A 25,042-nucleotide genomic window follows, 5' to 3' on the forward strand; every position below is an offset into this window, starting at 1 on the left:
TCCTCTGTTTGAAAAAGAAAGACTCAAATTTCTCAACGACCACATTTAAACAACTGCCTAATTTAAGAGAGTGCACTTCCTTTGATTTGTCTGATAGACTAGTACCATAGTAGATATGCCACTCTTTTTCGAATACTGTCCAGTTGTCTGCGATATTTTCATCAAACACAAGTGGGTCGATGTGGCAAAAGTCCCTGTGCCATTCTGCCAACTCCTGACACTGTGTAAAAAGTACTGGGTCACAGCGACTGGCGACCAGGGATTAACAATAAAAAAGGTTTACTGATAACACTGAGCAGCTGTGTGTCTGTCCATGCCCCGGGGGGAACTCACCTGCTCCCCAAAATGTGACTCCTTTTGTACCCCTGTCATCCCAGTGTCTATGTGACTACCCGGTCTACTGATATATTCTTGGGATTTTGCTTATTGTTGTAATTTCCCCTATGCTTTTTTTGGCTGGATTCTTTTGAGATTTCCTCCCCATCACTTACTTTCTTCAGTATCTCTGATTGTTACTAGAAATCTTTTAAAATTGGAATGGCAAAATTAGGGTTGTGGATTAAACAAGCCATTGAGGAAGGTTTGATAGCAATAGCGATAAGTTGCATTTATATAGTAGCATTGCCATATAAAGAACAGCAAAGGGCTTCAATTAGGACAATATGTTTCTTTGTATTCTTTTATGCAATGTGGGCGTTCCTGGCTAGGTCAGCATTTGTTGCCCATCCCTGTTTTGATATTTTATGTATTTCTGTTCTGCTATAAGGCATTTTTAATATGTCATGTATTTCTGATTGTGATTAAATGTAACCAGTTGTGGTGTGGACCAGCGTGCGGAGCTCAACGCCAAGTGATGGAAACATAGAATGCGGAGGACATCGGGATGGAGGGAGAAGAATTCTGACCATTGTTGGGGCTCGTATTGGACTTAGTAAAAATAAAGACAGCTTAATTGAACAGGGACACATGCACACACACAGACATGTCAGGACACGTTATTGAGGTGGTTGCTCAGAATAATTGCACCCAGACTGTCTGTCTACAATAACTCTCATAGACAATTGGCTCTCTGGATGTGTGTAAATGGCATCCTTCATGGCTTATCAAGATGCAGATTGTTGGAGACACCCCCTGCTGAGAGCAGGCAATGACCACATGAAGTAAGTCTTGCATAGCCATGGTGATATTGATAAGGCGCTGAACACAAACTATTCAAGGTATTACCTTGTGTCGAGAGATTAGATTCAGAAAGGGGTATAAATGCCGGAGCCCACAAAGACATTCTTGCTGCAGCCAGGGATGTATGACTTGGGCAGTCACGGGTAGTTGTGCTAAAGAATTTGTTCAGCGGATATGAGCTCCTGCATTCGGGTCTGACTGAGCAGTGGTGTTGTAAATATACACAATAGCCTAGTGGGTTAATAAAGATTTTCCACATAAGTAGAAAACATATCCAAAGTTTGTTTTGTGTCATCGATACTTAGTACCATCTCGGACCTTAGAAGGGAGTGTGATTCACTGGTTAAGAGTCCTACAGCGATTAGATGTGGGACTGATGGCGGATGAGGGAGTGTGTGCAAGAGTGAGGGGGTGTATCGAGAGATACCTGGAGGTCAATGACGACGGCGAGGTCCCTGTGGGAGTGGTCTGGGAAGCACTAAAAGCGGTGGTCAGAGGAGAGCTGATTTCTATTGGGGCCCACAAAAGGAAAACAGAGGCCAAGGAAAGGGATAGATTACTGGGGGAGATTTTAAGGGTGGACAGGGAATTTGCAGAGACCCCGGAGGAGGAGCTGTACAGGGAGAGGAGACGACTCCAGACCGAGTTTGACCTTCTGACCACCAGAAAGGCGGAGGTACTGTGGAGGAAGGCACAGGGGAGGAGGTATGAATATGGGGAAAAGGCTAGTCGCCTGTTGGCGCACCAACTGGGAAAGAGGGCAGCAGCGAGGGAGATAGGAGGAATTAGGGATGAAAGGGGAGACACTGCGAAGGGCAGGAAAGATAAATGAGGTGTTTAAGACCTTTTATGAAGAACTGTATAGGTCTCAGCCCCCAGAGGGAGAGGAGGGGATGCGGCAGTTCCTGGACCAGTTGAGGTTCCCGAAAGTGGAGGAGCAGGCGGTGGCAGGCCTGGGGGCGCCGATTGAGGTGGACGAGGTTATTAAGGGACTGGGAAGCATGCAAGCATGGAAGGCCCCAGGGCCGGACGGGTTCCCGGTGGAATTCTACAGAAAATATGTGGACTTGTTGGCCCCGTTGTTGGCGAGGACGTTCAATGAGGCCAGGGAAGGGGGGACACTACCCCCGACAATGTCGGAGGCGACGATATCGCTAATTTTGAAGAGGAACAAAGATCCGATGCAGTGTGGGTCCTATAGACCTATTTCACTATTGAACGTGGACGCCAAACTGCTAGCAAAGGTGCTGGCATCGAGGATAGAGGATTGTGTCCCAGGGGTGGTGCACGAAGACCAGACAGGGTTCGTAAAAGGGAGACAATTGAATGTTAACGTGCGACGGCTATTAGGGGTGATAATGATGCCCTCAGTGGAGGGGGAGGCAGAGATAGTGGCGGCAATGGACGCAGAGAAGGCATTTGATAGGGTGGAGTGGGAGTATTTATGGGAAGTGTTAAGGAGGTTTGGGTTTGGGAACGGATTTATTCGCTGGGTTAGACTACTTTATGGGGCACCAACGGCAAGCGTAGTTACAGGTCGACATAGATCGGAGTATTTCCGATTATATAGGGGAACAAGACAGGGATGCCCGCTGTCTCCATTGTTGTTTGCGCTGGCAATTGAACCTCTGGCATGGCGCTGAGAGACTCCAGGAAATGGAGAGGGGTGACTAGAGGGGGAGAAGAACACCGAGTCTCGTTATACGCGGATGACCTATTGCTATACGTGTCGGACCCAGCGGGGGGGATGATAGAGGTTATGCGAATCTTGAGGAGGTTCGGGGAATTTTCGGGGTATAGGTTAAACATGGGGAAGAGTGAATTATATGTGATACATCCAGGGGACCAGAGTAGAGAGATAGAAGGCTTACCGCTAAGGAAAGTGGAAAGAAACTTCCGATACTTGGGGATTCAGATCGCTAGGAGCTGGGGAACCTTGCACAGACTTAATCTGACACGGCTGGTAGAACAAATGGAGGAGGACTTTAAGAGGTGGGACATGCAGCCTTTATCGCTGGCGGGCAGGGTGCAAGCAATTAAGATGATGGTCCTCCCGAGGTTCTTATTTGTATTTCAATGTCTCCCTATTTTAATCACCAGGACCTTTTTTAATAAAATAGATAGGAGCATTATGAGCTTTGTGTGGGCAGGGAAAGTTCCGAGAGTAAGGAGGGGGTTCCTTCAGCGCAGTAGGGACAGAGGAGGACTGGCACTACCGAACTTGGGAGATTATTATTGGGCCGCCAATGTGGCAATGATACATAGATGGATGATGGAGGGTGAGGGAGCGGTGTGGAAAAGACTGGAGAGAAAGTCCTGTAAAGGGACTAGTCTAGAGGCGCTGGTGACGGCACCGCTACCGCTCTCACCTAAAAAGTATACCACGAACCCGGTGGTGGCGGCAACACTGAACATATGGGGACAGTGGAGGCGACAGAGAGGGGTGCGGGGAGCCCTGGTGGGGTCCCCTATCAGGAACAACCATAGGTTCGCCCCAGGAAGAATGGATGGAGGATTTCAGAGCTGGTACCAGTTGGGAATTAGGAAGGTGGGAGATTTATTCATAGATGGGACTTTTGCGAGCTTGGGAGCACTGGAGGAAAAGTATAAGTTACCCCGGGGAAATTTCTTGAGATATATGCAGGTGAGGGCGTTTACTAGACAACAGGTGAGGGAATGTCCGCGGCTCCCGACACATGGGATACAGGACAGGGTGCTTTCAGGGGTATGGGTCGGAGAGGGCAAGGTGTCAGAGATTTACAGAGAGATGAGGGAAGAGGGGGAGGAGTCGGTGGGCGAACTAAAAGGAAAGTGGGAAGAAGAACTAGGGGAGGAGATAGAGGAGGGTGTGTGGGCTGATGCCCTAAGCAGGGTAAACTCCTCTTCCTCATGCGCCAGGCTTAGCCTGATTCAATTTAAGGTGCTACATAGAGCACACATAACGGGGGCAAGACTGAGCAGGTTCTTTGGAGTGGAGAACAGATGTGGGAGGTGTGGTGGGAGCCCGGCAAACCACGCACATATGTTTTGGGCGTGCCCGGCACTGGTAGGATATTGGAAGGGAGTGACGGGAGTGATCTCGCAGGTGGTGAATGCCCGGGTCAAACCAAGCTGGGGGTTAGCTCTATTTGGAGTTGCGGAAGAGCCGGGAGTGCAGGAGGCGAAAGAGGCCGATGTCGTGGCCTTTGCATCCCTCGTAGCCCGGCGCAGGATCCTACTCATGTGGAAGGAGGCGAAACCCCCCGGACTGGAGGCCTGGGTAAACGATATGGCGGGGTTTATTAAACTGGAGCAGATAAAGTTTGCCCTGAGAGGATCGGCTCAAGGGTTCACCAGGCGGTAGCAGCCATTTCTCGACTACCTAGGGGAACGTTAGAGGGAAGACAGATGACCAGCAGCAGCAACCCGGGGGAGGGGGGGGGGGGGGGGGGCGGGGGGGAGGCTTAGTTGAGTATAGGTCAATAGAGTACGAGGTTTTGTTACTTGTATATTATTATTGTTAAAAAGTTAAAAAAATTCTGTTTTGTTATTGTTATCGTTTCGCTTGTTTTGTAAGCGGGAAAAATGTTGCTCAGGGAAAAAAAAAATTTCAATAAAATATATATTTTTTTAAAAAAAGAGTCCTACAGGTGGCAGTGAGCAGAATTCTTGAATTGCTACAAACTATCTGGTGCAGGTACACCCACAGTGCGGTTAGGAAGGGATTACCAGGATTTCTATCCGGTGATAGTGTAGGAGCAGTGATATATTTCCAGGTCAGGGTGGTGTGTGACTTCAGTTCTGCTTTAAGCTTTAAGATGTTGTTGTGTTATGTAATATGGAATAACACAAGCTGCCATTTGATGCAGTTTTGAGTGAAAGATGCTCCTGAAAGACTTTGAAGTGAGTTCAATGTGTTTTATTGAACTATTAGCACAGTTCTCAATGAGTTCGACTTTCTGCTTATCTAAATGTAGTAACTCAGTCTAACTGAACCAGCCTTGCTCTAAGCCACGTGCTGGGGTGTGATGCTGAGGATACACCCTGTCTCACTCTGTAGATGTTGGTCTGTGGAAAGAGGTGAGGTGCGAGTGCCTAATCCCTTTTATACTGAGATACCACCCCTGAGTGTCCTGACTGCTCATTGGTCGTGTCATATTCTATGTGTTCATGAGCTGCATGTTTGCATATCATGACATCGCCCCTTTTTAAAAATGTTTTGTTGGCGTATGTGAATGTATTTACATGTGAATGAGTCTGTCTAATGTGACTGACGGAGGACAACAGAACAGAGCAAACAAAACAAACGTTCACAAGTCCAGTCTCTGAGGCTTGCGTCTGATCCTGGTCAACCACCAGAGAGGTCTGAAGGGGACGACGGCGCCTTGACAGGCGGGATGGAAGCCTGACTGGCGGCCTCTTGGTGCGAGGTATCAGGAGGTGGCAATTCAATATATCGAAATGGAGGAGAAAGTGGTTGCAGGCAGGCAACTTTGCGCAGTGCCCTTCGATTCCTTTGCACAATGGAGCCATCAGCCACACGTACAACATAAGAGCGGGGCACGGCCTGTCGAACAATGACAGCCGGCGCAGACCACCCACCATCCGGTATCTTGATCCTGACAGTGTCTGCCGGGGATAGCATGGCCAGATCGGTGGCATGGGCATCATAGCCCTGCTTTTGACAGTTTCTGAGCTGCTGCATCTTCTGCAGCACCGGGAGGTGATCCAAGTTGGGCAGGTGCATGGCTGGAAGTGTCGTCCACAGGTCCCTTTTCAACAGGAGTTGAGCCGGCGACATGCCAGTGGACAATGGAGTCGCCCTGTACGCGAGCAGTGTTGGAAGCAGAGTCCGCGGCCTTGCAGATAAGCTGTTTCACAATGTGCACCCCTTTCTCGACATTTCCATTGGACTGCGGATAGTGGGGACTGGAGGTGACATGCTGGAAATTGTATGACCTGGCAAACGTGGACCATTCTCGACTGCTAAAGCACGGGCCATTGTCACTTATGATGGTGATTGGGATGCCATGCCTTGAGAACGTCTCCTTACAGGCTTTGATGGCAGTCCGAGAGGTGAGGTCCGGGAGCTTCAGCACCTCAGGGCAATTCGAGAAATAGTCGATGATCAATACGTAGTTGCGACTATTCGCATGAAAGAGGTCGATGCCAACCTTGGATCACGGAGAGGTCACTATGTCATGCTGTTGGAGGGTGTCCTTGCTCTGCGCTGGCTGGAACCGCTGACAGGTAGCACAGTTCAGGACCATGCTCGTGATGTCCTGGCTGATGCCAGGCCAGTAGACAGCTTGCTGGGCTCTGCGTCTGCACTTCTCGATGCCCAGGTGTCCCTCATGAATCTGGCGCAGCACCAAGCTCTGGAGACTGAGTGGAATGACAATCCTGCCCAGCTTGAGGAGGATACCATCAATCACTGCCTTTCTGCCAGCCATTGGTGAGGTTGTGGATGACGCGCTGCAAGAGGGGGTCTTTGGCTATCTCACCACAGATGAGAACTACCTTCTCATCTGTCGCCGGGAGAGTGCTAGCACACAGCTGCACCTGCGATTCGATGTGCTGGATGATCTCCAGTGGCTCACTGGGCGAGGTGACGGAGCAGGACAATGCATCAGCGATGATGAGCTCCTTGCCAGGTGTGTACACCATGTTGAAGTCATACCTCCTAAGTTTAAGCAGGATTCTCTGCAACCGAGACGTCATGTCGTTCAGGTCCTTGTGGATGATCCGTCTCGACAGTGAATGCCGGCAGGCCGTAGACATAATCATGAAATATGAGGATGCCGGTGAGAAGACCCAAGCACTCCTTCTCAATCTGAGCATATCTGGTTTCAGTGGGCGTCATCGCCCTTGGTGCGTGGGCTACTGGTGCCCAGGATGATGTGGCATCTCGTTGAAGCAACACCGCACCGATGCCATCCTGACTCGTATCTGTGGATATCTTTGTTTCCCGGTCCGGATCGAAGAATGCCAGGACTGGTGCAGTGGTGAGTTTGGCTTTCAGCTCCAGCCACTCTGTCTGGTGTGCCGCCTTCCACTCAAAGGCAGTTGACATTTTCGCCAGGTTGCGTAGGGCCGTGGTGTGTGTAGCCATGTTTGGAATGAACTTGCCCAGAAAATTGACCATACCCAAGAAGCGCAGCACCGCCTTTTTGTCCTCAGGGACCTTCATCGCCTCGATGGCCTTGATTTTGTCTGTGTCCGGGCGCACACCATGCTGTGAGATCTGGTCGCCTGGGAACTTGAGCATCGATGTGCAAAACAACATTTGGACCTGTTTAACTTTAGGCCGTTGGCATGTACATGGCGGAATACCTTCTGAGGACGGGACACATGGGACGGGATTCTCCACTCCCGCGACGACGTGCCCACGCCATCGTGAACGCCGTCGAGGTTCACGACGGCGCGAAACGGCCCCGATCCCGACCGATTCAGGCCGCGACAATGGGCTAGGATCGGGGCCGCGTCATCTACACGCGCCAGGCCTTGTCGCCGCGTAAAGGCGGCGCCGCATAAATGACGCGGCCGGCGCCGCATAACTGGCGTCACCCGCGCATGCACGGGTTGGCCGGCGCCAACCCGCGCATGCGTCGTTGCCGTCCTCTCTGAGTCCGCCCCGCAAGAAGATGGCGGACGGATCTTGCGGGGCTGCGGAAGGAAGGAGGCCCTCCTTCGGAGAGGATGGCCCGACGATCGGTGGGCACCGATCGCGGGCCATGCCACATTTGAGGTACCCCCCGGTGCAGGATCCCCCCTCCTCCCCCCCCCGCAGGCCGCCCCCCCCCCCCCAGCGTTCCCGCGCTGTTCCTGACGGCATCGACCAGGTGTGGACGGCGCCGGGGGGAACCCGCTGTTTTGGGCTGGCCGCTCGGCCCATCCGGGCCTGAGAATAGCGGGGGTGCTGGAGAATCACCATTTTGGGTGCCTCCGCCGATTCTCTGGCCTGCGGCCCGCGGAACTCGACGGGGCCGTTCCCGCCGCTTGGGGGAATCGCGGGAAGGCGTCGGACCGGTGTCCCGGGAGATTTTGGCGGCCCAGGTGATTCTCCCAACCGGCGCGGGAGTGGAGAATCTCGCCCATGTTCTCCAGGGGTCGTGGACCATATGATGATGTCGTCCACGTACACACGAACCCCTTCAATGCCTTCCATCATCTGCTTCATGATGCAATGGAATATCTCCGATGCCGAGATGATGCCAAATGGCAGGCGATTGTAGCATATTTGCCAAAAGGCGTGTTGAAGGTGCAGAGCGCTCCTGGACTCTTCCAGCTGGATTTGCCAAAATCCGTGATGCATCCAATTTGGTGAAGAAGCACGCGTGTGCCATCTCACACGTGAGTTCCTCCCGCTTCTGGATGGGGCAGTGTTCCCGCATGATATTCTTATTGAGATCCTTGGGATCAATGCAGATGTGCAGGTTCCCTGAAGGCTTCTTTATGCACCTTGGCTATGATGTCTTTTTGCTGCAGATCCTTGAGCTGTGCCTTCAGCCGCTCTCTCAGTGGAGCCGGGATGCATCGTGGAGCGTGGACCAATGGCGTGGCATCAGGTCGTAGCAGAATCTTGTATCGTTACGGTAGCGTGCCCATCCCATTGAACATATCTGGATACTGGACGAGGATGTCGTCGATGCCGGTCTGAAGATCCACATGGGAGGATGTCGGGGTGTAAACCCTTTGAATGAGGTTCAGCTGCTTGCAGACGTGCGCACCTAATAGGGATGCCCTGTCCGGGTTAACAGTTTCAAAGCGTAACCGTGCTTGTGTGTTTCGGTTGGATACGGGCAGATGGCAGTATCCCAGTGCCGTGCCGGTATACATTAGCTGGTCGTCACGGATCTTGCTGATTTGAACTAACTAGATTGAACAGACTCCTGGTATCATGTTGTGTTATGTAATTTGGAATAACACAAGCTGCCACTTGATGCAGTTTTGAGAACAAAGAACAAAGAAGAACAAAGAAAGAACAAAGAAAAGTACAGCACAGGATAGGCCCTTCGGCCCTCCAAGCCCGTGCCGACCATGCTGCCCATCTAAACTAAAATCTTCTACACTTCCTGGGTCCGTATCCCTCTCTTCCCATCCTATTCATGTATTTGTCAGGATGCCCCTTAAATGTCACTATCGTAAAAGGTGCTCCAGACTTTGAAGTGAGTTCAATGTGTTTTATTGAACTATTAGCACAGTTCTCAATGAGTTCGACTCTCTGCTAATCTAAATGCAGTAACTAAGTCTAACTGAACCAGCCTTGCTCTAAGTCACGTGCTGGGGTGTGATGCTGAGGATACACCCTGTCTCACTCTGTAGATGTTGGTCTGTGGAAAGAGGCGGGGTGTGAGTGCCTCATCCCTTTTATAGTGAGATACCACCCGAGTGTCCTGACTGCTCATTGGCCGTGTCCTATTCTATGTGCTCATTAACTGCATATTTGCATATCGTGACAGATGTCAAGACAAATGCTGCAAGAATAGAGAATGCAATGGAAATCTCTGATAATAATGTCTGTTTGTAAGTTTTAATGTGTTCTTTGGCACTTTGAGTTCATAACTCATCATAGTTCACATTCTAGGGTACATGGAAACATGAAAATGTGGCTGTGATTATTAAATCCGTCTGTGTCAGTTTAACATTATGTAAAGTTAAGTGTGGATCCATGGGGAGCAATTAAAAGTTGGGATTTTATTTGTTATTGCTTTTCTCTGAGAGGAAAAAAAGAGTTGTGGGGAAATTAAAACTAAGTTGTGGCATTCTGTCTCTTTAAGAAACTGTGGCTGTTGAGATTTACAAGCTGCAAAGACAAAGGACCTTTGAACTGCCCATTTTGTGTGAAAGCTTCCAGGCTTCCTTTATTAAATATGTTACATTTTTTCTTTAACTTTATTTTTGTTTTAATTACAGGTACTTCAGAAGTTTGAAGTAATGTAATTTAAAAAAAAAAAACACGTGCTTAAAATGTGGTAATGAACTGCTCAGATATCCTCCGAGAGAGAGAGGAGCAGGTAAGCAGAAAACAACAGCAAGGAAGCTTGCATTAGTGTATTTATTCTGTATATAAAACCCAAACTGTAATAAGTCGCAATAATAAGCCTGTGATCAAATCTGCTCACTGAGCAAAATTGTGTTTTGTTTAATGTTTTACAGGATATATGGATATTTAGGCCCGACATAATATTCCGGGGAGAGGCGGAACAGTGGCATAGTGGTTAGCACTGCTGCCTCACGGCGCTGAGGTCCCAGGTTCGATCCCGGCCCCGGATCATTGTCCATGTAGCGTTTGCGCATACGCCCCATGTTTGTGTGGGTTTGGCACTTTTGTGAGGGCCACGAAGAATCCAGCACGAGTTTCAAGGATAGAAAGAAATAACATTTATTTACAATAACATACATATACACAACAGCAGCAACCTCGCTTGCAGCTTACTCCTTCCTGCTGGTTCCAAACTGGCCAGCTTTATTTATACAGGGAGTCTGCTAATGATTTCTCCGCCCCCCTCATTGGGGAAGCTCATACTCCCACGAGATTGTGGGATTGTCATTAGTCCCCAGCCAATGGTAAGCAGGCAGGTTATAACAGGCACCCACAACCCAAAGATGTGCAGGGTAGTTGGATTGGCTGTACTAAATTGCCCCTTACTTGGAAAAAATGTATTCAAAAAAATAAGATTCTGGGAAGTGAAAAATGACCCCAAGGCTACAAGTAACAGAGTCATGGACATGGGACCACTAGTTTATGAAAGAATGGGTGTTGTTGGTGACACCAGGGGGATAACAAGACATTTAATTGAAAGCAATTTGCAGCTCACGAGGTAGGTGTTTCTGTGTGCGAGGATAAAGATCAGGAACTATGCTGCTCAAGTAGCAAGATGAGCAGACTGCAGGGCATCCAGGTGACACTGTCTAGGTACAAAGCAAAATATAGCAACTGGTGGAAACCTGAAATTAAAGCAGAAAATGCTGGAAAAGCTTAACAGGTCTGGCAGCATCTGTGAGAGAGAAACGGAGGACTCGATTCTCCCAAAAGAGAACAAAGTCCTCTAGCGAATTGCGTTGAATAAGGGGCCTGAACAGGGAACGCGCAGCCAAGGTTTCACATAGCCCCGTTTTGTCCAGTAGGGAGTTCCACTCGCTGGAACTCCCCATTGCACCATTTAAAAATGGTGTCCCAATCTCCGATACCCCTGTAACAATCCCTGACCTCCTCCCCCCCCCCTCCCAGCCCCCAGCCCAAACACAATGTAGGGAGGTCCCTGGCTCCCCCCCAACCCCCGCCAACACCAATGCCGGGCAACCCCAGCCCAATTGCACATGCGCAAAAAATGCCAGCTTTGCACCTGGGCAGTGCCAACCTGGAAATGCCCATGCCAGCTGGCAGTGCCACTTGGGAACCTTTGCACTGCCAGTGTGCCCAGGTGGCTCCAGCAGTGCCAGGGCATCACTCTGCTAAAAGGGCATGCAGCTGGGGGGCCTCCGAGTGCCATTAAGTCTGGTCCCCATTTGTGGGGACCAGTGCCGAAAGGCGCTCCCTCGAGGTCTCTGAGGTGAAAGGGTTGACTCCCAAAGTCTCAGGTTTCTCGGGAATTTGCACATTAGAATGAGGCTTTCTGCCTCTTTCTCTAATGCAGATTTGTTAAAAAGTGATCCCGCCCATTGTAAATGGGATTCACATCGCAATGCCTCATGAGATTGCATTGAATCTTGCAAGGCATTGTGAGCTGGGTAGATCCCTGTAGCAAGTTCTCCCGGCTTTCAAAAGCCGCGCTGCGCTGCGATGAGCTGCCTTTCCGGCGCAACATGTCCATTGGTCCCGCCCGGAGTTAACGTTTCAAATCTAATATGGCTCTCCTTCAGAACTCAGTCAAGGGAGGCACAATAGCATAGTGGTTGGCACTGCTGCCTCACAGCGCCATGGACCCGGGTTCAATTCCAGCCTTGGGTGACTGTCAGTGTGGAGTTTGCACATTCTACCCATGCCTGTGTGGGTTTCTTCCGGGTGCTCCGGTTTGCTCCTACAGTTCAAAGATAGCCTTAGTGTCCAGGAATGTGCAGGTTAGGTGGTGTTTTGGGAATAGGGCATTGAGTGGGGTGCTCTTTCATAGTGTCGGTGCAAACCTGATGGGCCGAATGCCTCCTTGTTCACTGTAGGCATTCTATGGATATGGACCACTCCCAGCCTTTCCTTGCACAAATAGTAATGCAAGATGCCCTAAACATACCTCAGGCCCAAAGAACTGACAGCTTGTTATACCCACAGGAACGGTATGATATCAGAATGTATGCCATGAGGTAGTACTGGTGATGATTAATTTAGTTGGTTGGGGACTACTCCCATGTTGTAAACAAAACTGAAGCATTGTAGAATAAAATGCAGCATCAGGATTTAAGAGAATTTCAGGAATGAACCAGCACTGAGATAGATGTGGATGAATACACTAGTCTGAGGGTTCAGGGAATCAAATGAAATCTCAGCCTCATGGGCAGGTATGATGTAGTTTGATTATTGACACTGCAACTATATTTATCATTACTCATAAACAGTTTAGATTTAGCTACTTTAGAGAAGCAGTAAATACTGTTGAAATAGGTGAAAATATTAAATGCGATAAATGACGTGGAATAGAATGAATGAGAGGAAGATCAAATTATGTCCGGTCAGTTCAAGAAGCGGTGGGGGAATTTGAAAAGCATAGCCACTGTGGTAGTATGCATTAGGGGTCATGTGGGACTGTGAAGCCGTGATGTCATTGGCTGACAGATCCCGGGTCCTGGTTGGCCGTTGACCTCTAGCTCCGCCCTGAAGGCGGAGTATAAGAACCAGGAGTCCTCCCCCGCAGGCCAGTCTACTACTGAACTGCGGGGGAACAGTCACGCTTAATAAAGCCTCATCGACTTCACTCTATTCGTCTCTCGGAGTCTTTGTGCGCTACAATTTATTAAGCGTGACTAAAGGACTATGGAGCTCAGGATCATCCCGGAATGCCTGAGGATCAGCCCCCACGCAGTGAACGCAGCAGCAGCTTTCAAGCACTGGCAGACTTGTTTCGAGGCCTACCTCAGAACGGCCCCCGGCCGGGTCACAGAAGACCAAAAACTACAGGTCCTACACTCGAGGTTAAGCACGGAGATTTTCTCTCTCATCGAAGACGCAGAGGATTTCCAGACGGCGTTCGCAGCACTAAAAAGTCTCTATGTTCGCCCAGTAAACCAGATCTACGCTCGCTATCAACTCACAACGAGACGGCAAAGTCCCAGAGAATCGATAGATGAATTCTACGCCGCGCTACTAATTTTTGGACGGGCCTGCAGCTGCCCGCCGGTGAACGCAAATGAACACACGGACATGTTAATGTGCGATGCTTTTGTGGCAGGTATGAACTCCTCCGAAATCCGCCAAAGACTTTTAGAAAAAGAGTCGCTAGGACTCTCAGAGGCACGGGCCCTAGCAGCCTCCCTAGATGTGGCCACGCGAAACACCCGCGCCTACGGCCCCAAGCGCGCGGCAGCCCATTGGGCTCCGTACGCACCCGTCACGACAAACCCACCCCCCCCCCCGGACACCCCACAGGCTTGCGCGGTTCAAACGCCAAGTCGCACCGGGGGAGCCTGCTGCTATTTCTGCGGCCAGGCGAAACACCCCTGGCAGCGCTGCCCGGCCCGTGCAGCGATCTGTGAGAGCTGCGGGAAAAAGGGCCATTTCGCGGCTGTGTGCCGGTCCCGGGAGGTCGCCGCGGTCCCAGGAGAACAGGGAGCCCTGCACGCCTTTTACGATCCCCTACCCCCCCAGCGCCCCATGTACGACCCGCAGGCGCAACCACCTTGGGTCCCGACCACCGCTCTCCCCGGAGAACAGGGAGCCCTGCACGCCTTTTACGATCCCCTACCCCCCCAGCGCCCCATGTATGACCCGCCGGCGCTACCACTTTGGGTCCCGGCCACCGCTGTCCCCAGAGAAGAGGGAGTCATGCGTGTTCCTAATGCTCCCCAACCCCCCCAGCGCCCCATGTGCGACCCGCAGGCGCCGCCATTTTGGGTCCAGGCCACCACGAGGGGAGGAGGGGCGCCGCCATCTTGGACCACCCCAGACCTGTACGACGCATGGGGGCGGCCATTTTGTCCACCCCCGCCGCCATCTTGTGACCCCCCAGCCATGTGCGATGTATGGGGGCAGCCATCTTGTTCACCCCCGACGCCATCTTGGACGGCAACAACGGACCCCAGCGTCAACGGCTCCACGGGGTTCGAAGAAGACGCTCAACCATTACAACCACCGCTGGCTTCAATGACGCTGGACCAAGCACGGCCCCGGACGCTCCAGACGACGACGACAACGGTGCTGATAAACGGGCACGAGACACCATGCCTGGTCGACTCCGGGAGCACGGAGAGCTTTATCCACCCTGACACGGTAAGACGCTGTTCTTTGACCATCCGTCCCAGCGCACAAAAGATTTCCCTAGCTGCAGGATCCCACTCCGTACAGATCAAAGGCTTCTGCATAGTTACCTTAACGGTGCAAGGGAGGGAGTTCAAAAACTACAGGCTCTACGTCCTTCCCCAACTCTGCGCCCCCACATTACTGGGATTAGACTTCCAGTGCAATCTACAGAGCCTAACCTTCAAATTCGGCGGCCCAATACCCCCACTCACTATCTGCGGCCTCGCAACCCTCAAGGTTCAGCCCCCATCCTTGTTTGCAAACCTCACCCCGGATTGCAAACCCGTCGCCACTAGGAGCAGACGGTACAGCGCCCAGGACCGGACCTTCATTCGGTCCGAAGTCCAGCGGCTACTGAAGGAAGGCATAATCCAGGCCAGCAATAGTCCCTGGAGAGCACAGGTGGTAGTAGTAAAGACAGGGGAGAAGCAAAGGATGGTCATAGACTATAGCCAGACCATCAACAGGTACACACAACTAGACGCGTACCCTCTCCCCCGCATATCCGACATGGTCAATCGGATTGCCCAATATAAGGTCTTCTCCACCGTGGACCTCAAGTCCGCCTACCATCAGCTCCCCATCCGCCCAAGTGACCGCAAGTACACAGCCTTCGAGGCAGACGGGCGATTATACCATTTCCTAAGGGTCCCATTTGGCGTCACAAACGGGGTCTCGGTCTTCCAACGAGAGATGGACTGAATGGTTGATCAACACGGGTTGCGGGCCACGTTCCCGTATCTCGACAATGTAACCATCTGCGGCCACGATCAGCAGGACCACGGCGCCAACCTCCAAAAATTCCTCCAGACCGCTAAAGCCTTGAACCTCACGTACAACGAGGACAAGTGCGTTTTTAGCACCAACCGGCTAGCCATCCTGGGCTACGTAGTGCGCAATGGGATAATAGGCCCCGACCCTGAACGCATGCGCTCCCTCATGGAATTTCCCCTCCCGCACTGCTCAAAAGCCCTAAAACGCTGCCTGGGGTTCTTTTCATACTACGCCCAGTGGGTCCCCCAGTATGCAGACAAGGCCCACCCCCTAATACAGACCACGACCTTCCCTCTGTCAACAGAGGCTTGCCAGGCCTTCAGCCGCATCAAAGCGGATATCGCAAAGGCCACGATGCGCGCCATCGACGAGTCCCTCCCCTTCCAGGTCGAGAGCGACGCCTCCGACGTAGCTCTAGCGGCCACCCTTAACCAAGTGGGCAGACCCGTGGCCTTTTTCTCCCGAACCCTCCACGCTTCAGAAATCCGCCACTCCTCAGTGGAAAAGGAAGCCCAAGCCTTAGTGGAAGCGGTGCGACATTGGAGGCATTACCTGGCCGGCAGGAGATTCACTCTCCTCACAGACCAACGGTCGGTAGCCTTCATGTTCGACAATGCACAGCGGGGCAAAATCAAAAATGACAAGATCTTAAGGTGGAGGATCGAGCTCTCCACCTTCAACTACGAGATCTTGTATCGTCCCGGAAACCTGAACGAGCCGTCCGATGCCCTATCCCGCGGCACATGTGCCAACGCACAAATTAACCGCCTCCAAACCCTCCATGAGGACCTCTGCCACCCGGGGGTCACTCGGTTCTACCACTTTATTAAGTCCTGCAACCTCCCATACTCTTTGGAGGAGGTCCGTACAGTCACAAGGAACTGCCACATCTGCGCAGAGTGCAAACCGCATTTTTTCAGGCCGGATGGTGCGCACCTGAATAAGGCTTCCCGCTCCTTTGAACGCCTTAGTCTGGATTTCAAAGGACCCCTCCCCTCCACCGACCGCAACACATACTTCCTTAATGTGGTGGACGAGTACTCCCGCTTCCCATTCGCCATCCCCTGCCCTGACATGACCGCGGCCACAGTCATTAAAGCCCTGAACACCATATTCACACTGTTCGGTTGCCCCGCATACGTCCACAGCGACAGGGGGTCCTCCTTCATGAGTGACGAGCTGCGCCAGTTCCTGCTCAGCAATGGTATAGCCTCGAGCAGGACGACCAGCTACAACCCCCGGGGGAACGGGCAAGTAGAGAGGGAGAACGGCACGGTCTGGAAGACCATCCTACTGGCCCTACGGTCCAGGGACCTCTCGGTTTCACGGTGGCAGGAGGTCCACCCGGACCCCCTCCACTCCATCCGGTCACTACTGTGTACTAGCACTAACCAAACGCCTCATGAACGCCTCCTTGTCTTCCCCAGGAAGTCCTCCTCTGGAACGTCGCTGCCGACCTGGCTGGTGGCCCACAGGACCCATCTTGCTCCGAAAACATGTGCGGGCACACAAGTCGGACCCGTTGGTCGAAAGGGTTCACCTCCTTCACGCGAACCCGCAGTACGCTTACGTGGAGTACCCCGACGGCCGACAGGACACGGTCTCCCTGCGAGATCTGGCGCCCGCCGGCAACACACACACCCCCCCCGACACCAATATCCCCCTTCCTGCCACCGCCGCACCCCGCGACCGCCCCCTTCCCAGGAGGATCGGTCCTCCTCCCAGGCCCGACCAGGAGTGAAGCCCAAGCTGAAACCGTAAGGCTCCCGGAGACGACAACACCGGAACAAGCACCACCACCACCACCGGGGCCGAGGCGATCGACACGGACGACCAGACCGCCCGACCGACTCGTGGCATCGATCTAACACTACAATATGTGGACTTTTAACGAGAACATTTTGTCTTTTTCTCCTGACGATTACTGTAAATAGTTTGAAACAAAAAAAACCCTTGTACATACTGTAATAACATGCGAAAGTTTTCCTCCCAGGACCAGCCTTGTAAACCCTTACCACCATGCGAAGCATCACCCCGCCGGGTTCATTTTTAACAAGGGGTGAATGTGGTAGTATGCATTAGGGGTCATGTGGGACTGTGAAGCCGTGATGTCATTGGCTGACAGATCCCAGGTCCTGGTTGGCCGTTGACCTCTAGCTCCGCCCGGAAGGCGGAGTATAAGAACCAGGAATCCTCCCCCGCAGGCCAGTCTACTACTGAACTGCGGGGGAACAGTCACGCTTAATAAAGCCTCATCGACTTCACTCTATTCGTCTCTCGGAGTCTTTGTGCGCTACAGCCACCACATGAATGAAATTATAAGAGAGGTAAAACTGCCTCTGTGGAAGCTGCTGAAAATGATGTTTGCTCAATGAGTGGTTGTTGGGTGGGTGGTAGAGGCCTGTGAAAGCCTCCAGAGGATTATGGAAGGCAGATTGATATTCTGGGATACTGCTGAACATCTTGGGGCTGTGTCCATTTACCAACTGACCACTGATGTCTGTAAAATCAGAGGACTGGTGTAGGTATACCTGGTGAAATATTAACTGCTATCTGGGGCACAGTAGCATGGGCGTACTCGGATCAATTTTATAAGAATCTGCCCTAAAGGTAGGGGAGTAATCTTATCCATATTTTGGAGTTGAAAACGTTGGTGTAGATGATCAGGGTCATGTGCCAAGTTGCGATCAATATCCTAGGTATGTGGCACATGACCATGATCGTATGTGTGTAGGTGCACCTACAGTGCTGTTAGGGAGGGAGCTCCAACATTTTGACCCAGCGGCAGTGAAGGAACGGCAATATATTTCCAAATCAGGAAGGTTAGTGGTGTTCCCAGGTATCTGCTGCCCTTGTTCTTCCAGATGGGAGCAGTTGTGGGTATGGAAGGTGCTGCCTAAGGAGCCTTGGTGTGATCCTGCAGTACATCTTGTAGATGGCATACACTGCTGCCACTGTGCATCGGTGGTGGAGGGAGTGAATATTTGTGGATGGGGTGCCAATCAAGAGGACCACTTTGTCCTGGATGGCGTCAAGCCTCTTGAGTGTTGTTGGCGTTGCACTCATCCGGACAAGTGGAGAGTATTCCATCACACCCTGACTTGTGCCTTGTACGTGGTCGGCATGTTTGAGGAGTCAGGAGGTGACTTACTTGTCGCAGGATTACTAGCCTCTGGCTTGCTCTAATAACAACAGTATTTATATAACAAATCCAGTTCAGTTTCTGGTCAATGACAACCCCCAGATGTTGATAGTGGGGGATTCAGTAATGGTAAGGCCACTGAATGTCAAGGGGCGATGATTAGATTCTCTCGTTGAAGATGGTCATTGCCTGGCACTTGTGCGATGCAAATGTTATGACCATAGTCTTTGCAGTATCCAATTTCTTCAGCTGTTTCTTGATATGGGGGAGGGATTCTCTGAAAATGGGGCTATGTCCCCACGCCGGCGGGATAACCGGCCCCAACGACTCCGGCGATAACGGCCCCCAAGGTGGGGAATTCTCATCCGGGATTCTCCGACCCAGCCGGGGGTAGGTGGGAATCCCGCCCCGCCGCCGGCTGCCCTATTCTCTGGCGCCGTTTTTCGGGCGGCGGGGGGATTTCCCGCCACGCCGGTCGGGGGCCGTTGACAGAGGCCCCTCCAGCGATTCTCCGGGCCCCGATGGGCCGAGCAGCCGTCCAGTTTTGGCCAGTCCCGCCGGCGTGAATTAATCACCTCACGCACAGCGGGACCTGGCAGGTGAGTGTGCGGGGGCAGTCCTCGGGGGGGCTCGGGGGGATCCGACACCGGAGGGGGGCCCCACGGTGGCCTGGCTCGTGATCAGGGCCTTCCAATCTGCGGGCGGGCTTATCCGTGGGGGGACTTCTTTCTTTCGCGCCGGGCCCCAGTAGGGCTCCGCCATATTGCCGGTGCGGAGAAGAGACCCCCCGCGCATGCGCGACATCACGCCGGCCGTTCCGCGCATGTGTGAACTCGCGCCGGCCCTTCGGCGCTGGCTGGAGCAGTGTGGTCGGCTCCGGCGGCAACCTAGCCCCCTAGAAAGGTGAGAATTCCTCACCTTGGGGGGGCCATTGACACCGGAGTCGTTGGCGCCGGTTTTCCTGCTAGCGTGGGGACATAGCCCCATTTTCAGAGAATCCTGCCCCTCACCTTTCTAGGGGGCTAGGTTGCCGCCAGAGTCGTCCCCGCTGCTCCAGCAGGCGGCGAAGGGCCGGTCCGAGTTCACGCATGCGCGGAACGGCCGGCATGATCTTGCACATGCGCGGACCGGCCGGCGTATTTCCGCGCATGCGCGGGGGTTATCTTCTTCGCGCCAGCCCCCGGGTAATATGGCAGAGCCCTACAGGGTCCAGCGCGGAGGTAAGAAGCCCCCCCCCCCATGGAACAAGCCCACCTGCAGATCGATAGGCGCCGATCGCGGGCCTGGCCACCGTGGGGCCCCCCCCGGGGTCGGACCCCTCGCGCCCCCCCCCAATGACCGCCCCCGCACACTCATCTGCCAGGTCCCACCGTGGGTGAAGTGAGTAATTCACGCGGGACTGGCCAAAACTGGACGGTTGCTCGGACATCGGGGGCCGGAGAATAGCCGTTGGGGCTGCTGTCAACAGCCCCCGACCGGCGTGGGGGGAATCCCGCCGCAGCCCGAAAAACGCTGCTGGAGAATAGGGCAGCCGGCGTCAGGGCGGGATTCGCGCCTCCCCCTGGGGATTCTCAGAAGCTGACCTGGCAAGGTGGGATGGTCTCCCTCTGTCACTGGTGGGTCGGGTACAGGCGGTTAAAATGAATGTGCTGTCGCGATTCCGGTTTATTTTTCAATGCCTGCCGATTTTCCTGCCAAAGACATTTTTTAGAGAGATTGAAGGGTTGATTACCTCGTTCATATTGGGAGGGAAGGTGGCCAGAATTAAAAAGGTGCTACTACGGAGAGGAAGGCAGGCAGGAGGTTCTGAACCTGATGTATTATTACTGGATGGCGAATGTGGAGAAGAGCGGTTGACTCCCAATGGGTCAGAATGGAGGAGAGTTTGGGTAGGGGGTCGGGATTGAATGCGCAAGTGACAGCACCGCTCCCGACGGCCCCGGGGAGATACTCAGGGAGTCCGGTAGTAATAGCTTCGTTGAGAATTTGGAGGCAGTTTCGACAGCACTTCGGGTTGGGGGCAGGGTCTAGGGAAATGCCGATTCGGGGGAACCATAGATTTGAGCCAGGGAAGTGGGATGGATATTTTCGGAGACGGGAGGAGAAAGGAATTAGGACATTAAAAGATTTGTTTCTTGGGTTCGTTTTGCGGGATTGAAGCGGCTGGGAGCGAAGTATGGGTTGGAGCAAGGGGAAATATTTAGATACATGCAGGTTCGAGACTTTGCCAGAAAGGAGATACAGAGCTTCCCAGTAGAGCCGGCTTCCACATTGCTGGAGGAGGTGCTGACAACAGGGGGACTGGAGAAGAGGGTAGTATCGGCGGTTTACGGGGTGATTTTGGAGGAGAAGACGACTCCGCTAGAAGGGATCAAGGCAAAGTGGGAGGAAGAGTTGGGAGAAGGTATGCAGGAGGGGTTCTGGTGTGAGGTGCTCCGGAGGGTGAATGCCTCCACCTCGTGTGCGAGGTTGGTGCTGATACAGCAGACGATGGTGTATAGAGCGCACCTTACAAGGGCGAGGATGAGCTGGCTCTTTGAGGGGTTAGAAGATGTGTTTGAACGTTGCGGGGGGGCCCCACAAACCACGTTCATATGTTTTGGTCCTGTCCAAAGCTAGAGGATTACTGGAAGGAGGTTTTTAGGGTAATCTCTAAAGTGGTGCATGTGAAACTGGACCTGGGCCCTTGGGAGGCCATATTCGGGGTTGGAAACAGGCGCAGAGGCAGATGTTGTAGCCTTCGCTTCGTTGATAGAACAAAGGCAAATATCAGCTGGGAAAATTGTAGTCTGCTGGCTGTGCTGCTGGTTTTTACTACTGTATTTTTAGACACTTTGGCAAAATAAAATGGAAGGGGTAGGTCCCATGACATCATGCTGGCATGGTGGGCTCTTACTGAATGCACACTACCAGCAACTCAGGTTTGTAAATGATCGGGGGCCCTTTTTAAATGGTTCCCCGATGTAAAGGAATAAAAAGTGAAATACCAGGTCCCTCCTGAAGTCTGTGAAAGTGCAATATTACGGTTCCTCTAAATAAAGGTGCTCCACAACTGAACTCTATTGTCACATTCAATCCTGTTATAAGTAAGCAAATTAAATTCTTACATCATTCAATCCATAGGGCGCATTCTAGAATCACACACACACAATACTGTCACTGACTGGTAACCTATTCTTAGGCCATTAATGGTACTCCTGATATAGCCACTAAGAGGTGAACATGGGTTGCTAAGGAAGAGGGACTGTGCCTTTTAGTCTCCTCCTTGGTCATGCAGCAATGCCCTGCTTAATTCTTATCTTTGATGACGTTGCCAAGCTAAGCAATCATTGCGGCCTTGAAATTGATCTCCTTGTCCAAAAGTTCATTAGGAAATGCCTTTGATTTTGATTTTAGTAGGTGCATTAACTCATTCTGTCTAATAGGATAATGCCTCTGTGAAAGAAGCAGACAGAAAGATATCCCATGAATGCAATATGCCTGCAGATGGGTTAATTTTCATTCTCAGTGATTGTCTAAAAGGGGTAACAGCCGATAGGCTGAACTATCTATTGTAAAGAATAATCAAGTGGGATATATAATGAGCAGCCAACCCACTCACACCAGCCAAAGGAAAATCCTGCATGGCATCTTACTGCTGGATGAATATAATTTAAAGGCATTTGCAGGAAACAGTTGGCAGAAAACTCAGAGTGCATGTCACATGCATAAATTATATTTGACTTTTGTCCAAATGGTACCATCTGCTGTGCATTTGGCCTAAACTGTACATGCTCCATGATGGTAGACATCAGCTGGAATTCTCCAGCTGTTCAAGCTGGCGGGATCTCCCCCCCGGTGCGCACTCACATCCTCGGATTTCCCGGTGGCGTGGGTTGACAGCTGTGGGACAAAAGGATCCTGCCACCAGCGAACGGCATGCTGCTGTCCCGCCGTGAGTAAAACGCCACTGGGAGGCTAGAAAATCCCCCCTATCATCTTCAATCCTCTGCCCAAAGGCAAGTCCATGGCAGTCATTTACTGAACCACTGCAAAGCGCCATGATGGTTTACTAGAGATGGGTCGCAGAGGCAGGTAGGCCCTGAATCTGTCTCAGCCAGAATAGGAATCAAACCCTGTCCTGTTGTCATTAATCGGATCCACACGCGAGCCATCTAGCCCATTGACCAGTACCCACAGCACACATACCAATGTTAAATCTTATAGTCTTCTTCCAAACAGCAGATAGTTTAGACCAAACCACAAATGTAAAAAGAACAAATTGCAATTTTGTAAACCTGAAACTAAAATTGTGGAGGCTCGATATACAGAGCTGTCAGTCAGCATCTGTGAAGTTAACACTCAAAATGAGAATTGGCTCTCAATTGACTCACCTAGCTAAATAAAGTTTAAATAAATAAATAAAAAGAAGTTTATTTCCTTCAAGTGCCCATCCAATTTCCTTTTGGAATCATTGATTGTCAGTGCTCCACCATTTTTGTAGGCAGTGAGGGCATTCCTACTCACCGAACAAAGTTCTTCCTCACATTCCGCCATATTTCTTGCCCAAAACATTGTCCCCTAGTCCTTGTACTATCAGCTAATCAGTAGAAATTTTTCTTATTTATCTTCTCCAAATCCATTATAGCCTTGTACACCTGTAACAAATCACCCTCAATCTCCTTTACTGCAAGGAAAACAACCCCAGCTTCTCCAACCTAATATTGTGTTATAACCTGGCTGATTATTACTGGCTGAGGATTAATGGCAATCCCACAATCCTTAGTGAGTATGAGCTTCCCCAATGAGGGGGACAGATAAATCATTAGCAGAGTCACCTGAATAAATAGAGCTGGCCAGTGTGGAACCAGCTAGAGGGGAGTGAGCAGGGGTGGGGTACTGCTGCTGCTGATATGTAATTGCAAATAAAGTTATTTCTTTCGATTCTACGAACTCGTGCTGGATTATTCGTGGACCTCACAAAATATTGTAAATAAAATCTACAAATTCACCCCTAAAATCATTCTGATAATTCTTCTCTGCACCCTCTCACATCCTTCCTAATGGGCCAGGTCGTGAAGATTTTTTTCTGGAGCCAAGTTGGCAGGCCCCGGTGATTCTGAGGGGAAAACTTTCCACGGTTGATGTCAATGCCACAGAGACGTCCTTTGTCACTGTTGGCTGTCTGGAGCCATGGAGCCTCCAGTCCAAAGTTGCCCTTCGGGAATCCTCAGAGATGCCAGCGCCTTGCAACTAGCAGCCTTCCCCCCCTTAAGACAGACAGGGCAAGTTTCCCAGCAGTGCGATTGAGTGGGGAGTTGCCTTGACACGGTTTTATGATATTTAATAGCCTCTCTCACCTCCTGGCCCACTCTCTGACAGCCAGTAAAATTCCATCCAATGCTTCTGAGTTTTGGTTTTATTTTGTTACCATCAGTCAATGGCCTGGCCTAGTTCCCTCTGTCTCTAAGGTTGGGTATTCTTTTAAAGGTGAGGTTGCAAAACTTTCATTTGATTGAAGTGATACAAATTGTTGTTACTGATGTTAGTGACTCAACATTCTATAATTTTGCATTATATTTATTTTGCTTGCTATTTTAATGCAACCATTATGCCATCTTTTAAATGGCATAATACTTCTGCCCAAATAGCAATTAATCCTATGTGAATGTATTACGCATTATTGGTAACATTAATTATTAGGTGATAATTACATTTTGTCAGCTGAATTGGACTGTGAGAATATCTGTGACAATAATCACTGATTAATGATGCAAGCAGTGTCACCACAGATGTGTATATATAAATAGTCTGGTACGAACATTCATATGGAAAAACAAATACAATTTGCTGTGAAATGTCTTTGAAAGGTGCTGAATATAGCACCTCAAGGCCTTAAGCTGTTGATAAGCAAGTAACAGCTGTTTTGTGGGCTACTGCTCAGGACTGTCCAGCATCCCAATTTAAACAAAGGCAGTATCAGTTTCAACAATGCATTTAGGTTTATGCAAATATCTTGCGCCACAAATAGACGTTTAACTCTTTCATTATCTTACAGTCTTCAATATAAGTGATGCCGCCAAAAACAGTTTTTCTGCATTTTAGTTGGCAATACTGCATTGAAATAATCTTGCTGAATCTGCCATTTTAAACAAGAATATAGATACAAAATACATTAAGGTCATGATTCTGCGGAAAGGTTTCTGTGTGGAAGCGAGCGAGAATTGCCGTGAGCCTCCCGGCACTTGGCCCGGTAAGGCCGGCAACACTATTCAACGTTAATTGGTTCACTTAACAAGGCCCCACGGGCTTCAGGCCTCAAATGAAGCCTCGCCAGCTGATTAGCAGGCCCCACCCCCCCCCCCCACTAACAAGGGACAGCAGCACTTAAACAGCACTTGTACAACTAACCCCACTTAGCTCACTATGGCGCCGAAACAACCGGCCCCACGATTCTGGGATTCAGACCTGGGGAGACTCCTAAATGCCGTTGAGGCCAGGAGGGATGTCCTGTTCCCTTGAGAGTGAGCCGCAGGGCA

The 25,042-nt window shown here is 51.1% G+C and overlaps 1 protein-coding gene across 2 annotated transcripts in view; it reads left to right on the forward strand.

Annotated features, from left to right (window-relative positions):
- The window catches only part of tent5c (terminal nucleotidyltransferase 5C), a 248,164-nt gene that overhangs the window by 124,795 nt on the left and 98,327 nt on the right, over positions 1-25,042 (forward strand). For both annotated transcript variants that reach the window (XR_011948663.1, XR_011948662.1), the window contains exon 4: positions 10,075-10,175. The gene's annotated coding sequence lies outside the window, so the exon portion shown is untranslated. The remainder of the gene's footprint in view (positions 1-10,074; positions 10,176-25,042) is intronic.

The sequence above is a fragment of the Scyliorhinus torazame genome, chromosome 8 (genome assembly GCF_047496885.1).
Source record: "Scyliorhinus torazame isolate Kashiwa2021f chromosome 8, sScyTor2.1, whole genome shotgun sequence".
NCBI classification, from domain to species: domain Eukaryota; kingdom Metazoa; phylum Chordata; class Chondrichthyes; order Carcharhiniformes; family Scyliorhinidae; genus Scyliorhinus; species Scyliorhinus torazame.